The sequence below is a fragment of the Bombina bombina genome, chromosome 1, assembly GCF_027579735.1.
Source record: "Bombina bombina isolate aBomBom1 chromosome 1, aBomBom1.pri, whole genome shotgun sequence".
Lineage (NCBI taxonomy): Eukaryota > Metazoa > Chordata > Amphibia > Anura > Bombinatoridae > Bombina > Bombina bombina.
The window spans coordinates 600,588,706-600,599,607 of NC_069499.1; the positions used below are offsets into that span (position 1 = coordinate 600,588,706).

Sequence of the window (10,902 nt, forward strand, 5' to 3'; positions counted from 1 at the left end):
TACCTAGTTAAAATAAATACAAAGTTGCCTGTAAAATAAATATAAATCCTAAAATAGCTACAATATAATTATTCGTTATATTGTAGCTATATTAGGGTTTATTTTACAGGTAAGTATTTAGTTTTAAATAGGAATACTTTAGTTAATAAGATTTAATTTATTTCGTTAGATTAAAATTATATTTAATTTAGGGGGATGTTAGGGTTAGGGTTAGACTTAGCTTTAGGGGTTAATACATTTAATAGAGTAGCGGCGAGGTCCGGTTGGCAGATTAGGGGTTAATACTTGAAGTTAGGTGGCGGCGACGTTGGGGGGGGGCAGATTAGGGGTTAATACTATTTATTATAGGGTTTGCGAGACGGGAGCGCAGCGGTTTAGGGGTTAATAACTTTATTAGAGTAGAGGAGAGGTCCGGTCGGCAGATTAGGGGTTAATAAGTGTAGGTAAGGTAGAGGGGGCCGTTGGGGGGGGCAGATTAGGGGTTAATAAATATAATATAGGGGTCGGCGGTGTTAGGGGCAGCAGATTAGGGGTACATAGGTATAATGTAGGTTGCTGCGGTGTACGGAGCGGCCGATTAGGGGTTAATAATATAATGTAGGGGTCAGAGATAGCGGGGGCGGCAGATTAGGGGTTAATAAGTGTAAGATTTGGGGTGTTTAGACTTGAAGTTAATGTTAGTGTGTTAGGTGCAGACTTAGAAAGTGTTTCCCCATAGGAAACAATGGGGCTGCGTTGGAAGCTTAACGCTGCTTTTTTGCAGGTGTTAGGTTTTTTTTCATCCCAAACTGCCCCATTGTTTCCTATGGGCGAATCGTGCACAAGCACGTTTTTCCAGCTTACCGCTACCGTAAGCAACGCTGGTATTGAGGGTTGAAGTGGCGGTACATTCGGCTCAACGCACCCTTTTTGGAGCCTAATGCAGCCCTTCAGACAACTCTAAATACCAGTGTTGTCTTAAGGGTGCGTTGGGAAAAAAAGCAACGTTAGTACGCGGGTCTTTACCGACAAAACTAGGAGTTAGTGTATTGAGCATTTTCGTGTGTATTTGTATCCAGCCATTGCATACAGATTACACCCCTTAGCGAGATAAACAAAGGATCAGTCAACACATTAGATTTGCCTAATCAACAAATGCAAGATAACAAGACAATGCAATAGCACTTAGTCTGAACTTCAAATGAGTAGTAGATTTTTTTATAACAAATTTCAAAGTTATGTATATTTCCACTCCCCTTGTACCATGTGATAGCAATCAGCCAATCACAAATGCATATACGTATAGTCTGTGAATTCTTGCACATGCTCAGTAGGATCTGGTGACTCAAAAAGTGTAAATATAAAATACTGTGCACATTTTTTTTAATGGAAGTAAATTGGAAAGTTGTTTATAATTACATGCTGTATCTGAATTATGTAAATTTAATTTAACCTGAGTGTCCCTTTAATAATATAAAATGTCCCTTTAAATCATCCCGTAATGGACTTAAGGAGCATTAACAGTGGAGAGCATTAGCTCATTAAGCCCTATATGTACAGCACCACAGCAATTTTTTTTGGTTTCTGTAACATTTTTTGCATTTCAATATGAGTCCTGCAAGGTCAGATTGCTGTTAGATCACAAGCTTTAGAGTGGTGCCTATACACACATACTGCTCTGTATAACAGATGTGCTCTCTTTACAATCACATCTGATCAGCACTCACCTGGGTAGTTAATTTCCAAGCAGTCCTCAGACCCAAAGAAATTGTTAGGTTCACCTTTTGCCCATCGTGTGTAAAAAAACCCACTTTGATCCAGCCAATGGAAGTTTCCCTTCTGAAACACAGACATATCTCCAGGCTCAGAGTGAAAGATAATATGGGGGAAAAATATTTAACACAAAAGGTGGTCTACTATTGAAAAAGGCATATTAAACAGTATGGGCTCCATGTACTAACCGGCGGGTGGACAGCTTCTCAACTCACGAAGCTGTCCGCCCGACTTCGCTACACATAGACAGTGGATCTGTTGATCAGCTTGAGCGTATGCATCATTACACACTCATCGGAATGTGTAATGCCCGCCGCTTCATTCGCGCGACCAATCGCGCGACTGAAGGGGCTGTCAATCACAGAGAGCGAGCAAGCTCTTTTCCCTCAAAGGTGGCGTAGGGTTGAGAAGCAGCGGTGTAATGACCACTGCTTCTTACATTCTGGGAAGCAGGCTTGCATATGCGAACCTGCCCCGCAAGGGCTCTGGAGCAGCTTTTGCTGCTTCGTACATGGAGCCCGATGAGATGAGATTGCAATATAAAAAAATTAATTATGTGTAGTTAAAAAACTGCAATATACTTTCATTATTTATTTTGTTCCCCTTTCCTGTAATTTAACTCTGAATCGAATTGTTGGTTTAATTAATTTCACTGCGTTGCAATTAAGAAACAGGCACCGCCTATTTGTACTTAAGTTGCCCCTTTTTTGTTTCCCAACTGAAGTGACATATATAAAACAGGCAATAAAAGAGACTGTACAGAAAATCAGTAGAAAACTGACAAAAAGGGGTACAAATATAGCACTCTAAGAACGTATTGGTGTGATGCAGGGAAATAAGAAATTAAAATATAACTTTTACTAGATCACTTTAAAAACAGGGGATTTAACAAACATTTTAAAAGAAATTAGAATTTGGATCCACTACTGGTTAGCCAGATACTGTCACTACTGGCTAATAGAGACAAACACCCTCGTTAGGTATATGGACAGTCTCTTTATGAATCAAATGACAAGGTCATCTCTTTGTATTTTACTCATATATAGGTGATATTGTTCCTTATATAGGGTGGGTTTCAATATTGGATATATATAAGGATAGTGGGGAAGAAAGTGTTTAGGGTGTACAGTAACCAATTATGATGGAAGGTTCGTATACAGTGTAAACTGTGAGTTGGTGAGTGCTTTACTGCCTACAATACTTGTAAAGAGAAAAATTTAATAAACTCTTTATTTTACCTGTTACTGCCACAATAAAAAGTAAAAAGTACTTGGTTTCTTATAGTATTGTTGTGGATATTCAGTTAATGAACTCAAATATTTGGAAACCTTTTTTGTACCATTTAATAAATATCTCTGGTAAGTATCTAAGTTGGTAAGAATGAGTACTGTACTACCCATAAAACTGAAAGGAGTAACTGACTATCCAAACAATACCTTAGGTAAACCTAGTATAATTTCACACGGTATTAATAGGTAAAACTAAGGAGTATATTAAATCCTTTACTCTTTATAGCATTGTGGGCAGCAAAGTATTCAAGAAACTAGATACCTAATAGCAATATTTAACAAACGGTATTAAAAGGTAACCACATATTAGAGTTCACTATCTGACTCTTTCATAATTATATTAAAGGTAACCCTAGTAAAATTTATTGCGGTATTAATAGGTAACTATAAGAAGGTTATTGGACTTCTTATATCTATAGCTGGGTTTACTTTAACTCAATATATTAGTGGCACCCACAAAGCAACTCCTATATAAAGGTCTGATCTCCCCTGACCCAGATACTTACTAGTGGATAATGATTTCTAAAGGTATCCAAACATTAGAATTTACTAATTGACTCTCTATCATAATACTTTAGGAAGAACAATCTAGTACGGTATTAATAGGTAAAAACTTGGAGTGTATTATACCTCTCACTCCTTTCAGTTTTATGGGTAGTACAGTACTCATTCTTACCAACTTAGATACTTACCAGAGATATTTATTAAATGGTACAAAAAAGGTTTCCAAATATTTGAGTTCATTAACTGAATATCCACAACAATACTATAAGAAACCAAGTACTTTTTACTTTTTATTGTGGCAGTAACAGGTAAAATAAAGAGTTTATTAAATTTTTCTCTTTACAAGTATTGTAGGCAGTAAAGCACTCACCAACTCACAGTTTACACTGTATACGAACCTTCCATCATAATTGGTTACTGTACACCCTAAACACTTTCTTCCCCACTATCCTTATATATATCCAATATTGAAACCCACCCTATATAAGGAACAATATCACCTATATATGAGTAAAATACAAAGAGATGACCTTGTCATTTGATTCATAAAGAGACTCTCCATATACCTAACGAGGGTGTTTGTCTCTATTAGCCAGTAGTGACAGTATCTGGCTAACCAGTAGTGGATCCAAATTCTAATTTCTTTTAAAATGTTTGTTAAATCCCCTGTTTTTAAAGTGATCTAGTAAAAGTTATATTTTAATTTCTTATTTCCCTGCATCACACCAATACGTTCTTAGAGTGCTATATTTGTACCCCTTTTTGTCAGTTTTCTACTGATTTTCTGTAAAGCTTATATGTAGGTACAAGCACCTACCCCTATCAGATAAATTACAAGGAGTATACCAAATAAAAGTATACTCATTACTCTATGAATGAGTAGGGGAACGTCAAAATATACCAATAATTTGAGTAGTGCCATTGTCTCTTCTCTGTAAATAAAAGAGACTGTCCAAACAAGGCTGTGTGAAACATAGGATAATCTAAAAGAGATTCCACACAGCTTTGTTTGCACAGAGATAAGAAGAAAACTATAAAGGCACTAGTTATTTTGGTAGAAATAGCTTAATAGGGCAAAGACTAGAAAAAGCATAACATACAAAGAATATTTGGGACACAATAAAAACAAATAATGATAATAGTATAAAACAAACGTATTGCGAAAAGTCTCAGAGGGTAATGGTAGCCAAAAGATAGAGTCACTTGTTAGTGAAAGTCCCAAAAACAACCAGCTAGATGGAAATCACAGGGTATATTCCAGGAATCTGGAACGGCAGCAGCACTCTCCTCACATCAACAATAGTAGACATCTGTACAAAGAAAAAGAGGAAAAGAGAGGCGCTATGTGTGTACCAGTATAAACGTATATGTAAGACAATAAGGCCCGCAACAGGGTACTCACATTCTGTAGAAGCACTCAGACAGTGCTATTAGGCGCGGACTGGGTACTGAACAGCAACCCAGCATGTCTCCAGGGACAATCCGGATACCCCCTCCTGAGGCTGGAAAGGTAGATGGTCCAGGTTATGAACTCCTAGCAAGTCAGGTAGTGAGTGCAGGTGGCATCCAAGGTCTCCACAACAGGCGAGAGCAATCCCAATGTAGGAATTGCAGGTGGTGTGTTAAGTAGAATAGATCAGTAACAGTTCCAGGTTAAAATGTAGAAAAAGATAAATTTATTAAAACCAATTAAAAATACTGGAACAGAAGGGTAGGACATACAAGTCCCCCCTATAAAATCATGCAACGCGTTTCTCAGCTGTAGTGCTGTTTCATCAGGCATATATATCTTACTGATCATAACTCTACTATATATACACTTGCAAACACACCAAACAAACAAATTAAGCAATTAATCAGTGTAACAAACACCTGAAGTGCTCCAACAGGGGGAGGGAACCCAGGTAATTAACCCTTCATCTATAGCATATACTTCACATCTCTAAGTTGAAAAACTTTTTGTTAAAAAACTTTAATATATATATATATATATATATATATACATACATACATACATCTGTCATATATGTTGAGTTAATATAACATGATTAAATAAAAAATGTATATATTTATGTATACACATACAAGATAATTTTTCATAATATAAGAATAAAAAAATAAAAAAATGGTAAATAGATACCCCAAGAATGTATAAGAAATAAATGTCAAGCTGTGAAGATAATATGGATATACCGTAAATATATAAAAAACAAATGTCATAGGGCTGTGAAGTTGATAAGGGCTTAATGTGAAACGATCGTTTGTCCTCACATCTAAAACAAAAAATTATCATAACAATATCCTATAAGGTTTACACAGACATAGGATTTTGTTAGTTTGAGACTCGTGTACATAATGAGAAATTTAATTGTGCTTCACCGGATCAGACTAACCACAAAAAAATAATGACGATATAGTTACACTTACGTGCAATGATCATAAAGGATAGAAATGCACGTGATGTTGACGTTACTTACTAAACATTATAAATATAACTGATCGCTGTTTGTACTCAATCACGAGCTGATTCTTCACATAGAGCAGCTGCTCTATGTGAAGAATCAGCTCGTGGTTGAGTACAAACAGCGATCAGTTATATTTATATTTATAATGTTTAGTAAGTAACGTCAACATCACGTGCATTTCTATCCTTTATGATCATTGCACGTAAGTGTAACTATATCGTCATTATTTTTTTGTGGTTAGTCTGATCCGGTGAAGCACAATTAAATTTCTCATTATGTACACGAGTCTCAAATAAACAAAATCCTATGTCTGTGTAAACCTTATAGGATATTGTTATGATCATTTTTTGTTTTAGATGTGTTTCACATTATGCCCTTATCAACTTCACAGCCCCTATGACATTTGTTTTTTATATATTTACGGTATATCCATATTATCTTCCCAGCTTTATGACATTTATTTCTTATACATTCTTGGGGTATCTATTTACCATTTTTTTTTTTTTATTATTCTTATCATATTATGAAAAATTATCTTGTATGTGTATACATAAATATATACATTTTTTATTTAATCATGTTATATTAACTCAACATATATGACAGATGTATGTATGTATGTATATATACATATATATATATATTAAAGTTTTTTAACAAAAAGTTTTTCAACTTAGAGATGTGAAGTATATGCTATAGATGAAGGGTTAATTACCAGGGTTCCCCCCCCCCCCCCCCCTGTTGGAGCACTTCAGGTGTTTGATACACTGATTAATTGCTTAATTGGTTTGTTTGGTGTGTTTGCAAGTGTATATATAGTAGAGTTATGATCAGTAAGATATATATGCCTGATGAAACAGCACTACAGCTGAGAAACGTGTTGCATGATTTTACAGGGGGGACTTGTTTGCCCTACCCTTCTGTTCCAGTATTTTTAATTGGTTTTAATAAATTTATCTTTTTCTACATTTTAACCTGGAACTGTTACTGATCTATTCTACTTAACACACCACCTGCAATTCCTACATTGGGATTGCTCTCGCCTGTTGTGGAGACCTTGGATGCCACCTGCACTCACTACCTGACTAGCTAGGAGTTCATCACCTGGACCATCTACCTTTCCAGCCTCAGGAGGGGGTATCCGGATTGTCCCTGGAGACATACTGGTTGTTTCAGCAAGCTGGGTTGCTGTTCAGTACCCAGTCCGCGCCTAATAGCACTGTCTGAGTGCTTCTACAGAATGTGAGTACCCTGTTGCGGGCCTTATTGTCTTACATATACGTTTATACTGGTACACACATAGCGCCTCTCTTTTCCTCTTTTTCTAAGTAGAAAACTAGTTTAAACATGCGGCACCCATTATTTTATAGAAATTAAATCTTTACACTTATTTTTACACAATATTTTCAATATTATAACAACTAATATAATTGTAAATGTACATCTACATATCATTCTAAGTGTAATCTTTGTTTTGAATACATCGTTATGTCTTACATGTATTCAATGTTTAACATCCCTTTAAATGTATATTGACATGTTAACAATAATATACAATAAAATGTACAGGGAAGATACCAGTTACAGTGTATAGTAAGTGCAACATCCATTCTGCTGTGTTACTTACATAGGTCAATCTCCGGGCTCCCAGCCATGTGCGGGGTGTGCCCAAACTCTCGACAGTGATTAGTCCAGTAATCTGACGGTTCTGTGTCTCTGAGCTGACAGAAGCCAAAGTGCCGTTATAAGTCTTACAGTTGAACTGAGGAAACAAAGCTTTACAATAAGGACACCCTGGGAACAGCAGAGGACACAAGTCACAGGATGGTTACATTGGTGATAAAAGAAGGCCAGTGACAGTGTGAAAATTCCATAAATGTCAGAGTTGAATTCCTCAATACAATTTAAATTGAGAAAATATATCAGGTTTATGTGCTCACTTAATGGAGGTTCAACACATAAGCACCTGCTGTGATAAAAATTATGAAATTTATAATATTTTCTGTTTTGTGCTTGTCTGTAATGTCTGGCATAGATAGTTTGAGTAAGAATTTCTCAGGAACTATCATGAAAATATTTATATAGCGTTCTCCTCTAAGGTCATAATAGTCCTTGCAATTCATATATCCAGGACCGTCTTTAACGAGGGGCAAAAGGGGCCTTGAGCCCGCTCAGCAGGGGCCAACTGGGCCTCTCTGTAAAATGGGCCGCACCGCCTTATATAAGGACATAGCGGCCGTGACTGAGCACTGCAGCAGGGGACATATTACTTGCACTGTCTAGCTGGTGAAATAACGTTCCTGTTAGACATGTCTACCTTTTTAAAGAGTATTCCAAAGTACAGTGGTGGTTTTAGACCATACAATAATAAAAATGTTGACAATAAAATATCAAAGTTACAGGCATACAAATAAAGTTATAGGCATATACACACATACACACACACACACACACATATATACAGTATATATATATATATATATATATATATATATATATATATATATATATATATATGCCTGTACCTTTATCTGTAACTATATTATCAGTATATACTATATATATATATATATATATATATATATATATATATATATATATATATATATATATATATATACTCATACTGATAATATACAGGAAGCATGTTATACAGAGGACTTAGGGGCTGCATATTAGGGTGTTTGTTGAGTGTTGGCTGAAAATATTGTGCTGCTTGGGTCAGAGAATACAGTAATGCCCCCCTCTCCCAGTAGTAACATTATGGATGAGCATATCATAACCTTATGTTACTAAGCCTGCCTACCTTTTTTTTTACTTATGTGTTGGTTGAGTACAAAATATAACTCACCAATTGTAATTTTAGCAATGCTTAATGAAGTCCTTATGTAAAGGGTTAGGGCTAAATTAAAAGTTGCACCAAACACTACATAAATACATTAAAATAAAGTGTCAAACTCATATATACACTATCTGATCAATTTTAATCATATGAATATACAGTATATACAAAAAATATTATATTGGTTAAAAGGCATGGGGGGCGGTGGGGACCCAAGAAAATGTTTGCCCAGGGTCCAATCAATATTGAAGACGGACCTGCATATATTTCCTGCTCCATGGACAAAAGCTGGGCCTTAGTACCATTAATAATAATATGCAAGGTCTAATAAAGTAGCAGGGGATCCAACTGATCTCAGGGACTCTTCGGACAAGTTCCTCCACCTACCTATTCAATTAAATATTTTAGTGAATATACATCTTAGATTGACACTAGGACAGAGAACTGCTTAGAACAAGATATGTAGAAGGAACAGGAGGTGAAATACTGTGAATAGAAGCAGTGGTCGAGAACTTGGATTGCCAGCAGTCCTCAATAAAATTACTGGATGGCCAGTGGCTGATCAGGGGAAAACAGTAGGTGAGGTCATAATCATACTGCAAATCAGACCCTATGGCCCAATCAGACCCTATGACTCTGTTAGTAGCATGCTCATATCATACCTCACTTCAGAACCATGGTTATAAAGCTTTTGTTATTTATATCAAACTGCAAATCAGACCCTATGGCCCAATCAGACCCTATGACTCTGTTAGTAGCATGCTCATATCATACCTCACATCAGAACCATGGTTATAAAGCTTTTGTTATTTATATCAAACTGCAAATCAGACCCATAGCCCTGTACAACCTGCCAGCAAAGGCTGCAGACAATGGGAACAACTGCAGGCAAGATGAGGGGAGGATAACAAGAAACAGAATGGATGCGATTGATTGTTCCTTACCTCAGCCTGGCTGAAGGTCTCGGGGCAACTAAAGAACTGGTAACAATACGATCCGATTAATGTCCAGCTCTCCAGACCGTTCACAGGGCAACTTTCTATAAGAGCAAAAGGAGGATGGAAGTAAAGGGGAGTTATGTGTATATATCAGTAGATATTAGTACTTTTCTACGGAATAAAACAAAGCAATATTGTGCTAAAAATATTAACTATTTCTTCAAGGAGACTTGATGAGTATTTTTATACATCCTTCTCCCACCCCTTTTAGATCTGCTAACACTTCCTATCTGGTACTATTAACCCACTGCTTTACCTTTTATTTCTGCAGCTTCCATTAAAGATCTATAGTTATTAGAAACAATATAGCTTCCTTCTATTAAATAACTAAAATGTATTTAATTCTAAGTCATTCACTGTAAAATATCTGCCAAAGAAAAAAAACAAGTGAAAAAGACCCTTTTACAAAAACCAAAGTGCTTCCAACATATTCCTTAGGCACCAGTTCCGCCATGTGGTCTTTTCAGAGATATCTCCCCTATAAAGTACTTAACACATATTCTAAATCATGCAATCACAATGTATTTTTTGTTTTGTGACACATCGTGCATACATTTAGATTTGTATGACATCACTGATTTCTTTCCTTTTTTACACCATTAATATCATACAATGAGTGTGTTACATTTATACTTCACTTGCTTTTATCCTAGGTAGCTGAGCTACCTCACTCTTTAATGTGTCAGCTCCATTAGGTAACACCGGAATTGTAAGTTTCAGTATCTGTCTACATCTGATAACAAATACAGTGTCAAATTCAGAAGATTTAAAATGATCCAGTCTTCGTTAGGCTGCTAAAGTACATAGTAAAAGTTGTAGTAATCATTAGAATACTTAGTACTCATGTGCCAAGTAATTTATTAATGGTAATAAAGATTCAGTGTATAATGTAGTTTCTTAGGCAAGAAATTGATTGGAACAGCCAATAGAATGCAAGCTCAATCCTATTGGCTGATTGTAGCAGCCAATAGGATTTTTCCTACCTTAATTCCGATTGGCTGATAGAATTCTATCAGCCAATCAGAATTGAAGGGACGCCATCTTGGATGACG

The 10,902-nt window shown here is 36.1% G+C and overlaps 1 long non-coding RNA gene across 1 annotated transcript in view; it reads right to left on the minus strand.

Moving 5' to 3' along the window:
* LOC128638942 (uncharacterized) overlaps positions 1-7,735 on the minus strand; it is a 51,506-nt gene extending 43,771 nt beyond the window's left edge. The window contains exons 1-2 of the long non-coding RNA XR_008399133.1: positions 7,638-7,735; positions 1,707-1,818 (exon numbers count right to left, since the gene is read on the minus strand). This is a non-coding gene — a long non-coding RNA (uncharacterized LOC128638942). The remainder of the gene's footprint in view (positions 1-1,706; positions 1,819-7,637) is intronic.
* Positions 7,736-10,902: the final 3,167 nt, after the last annotated feature.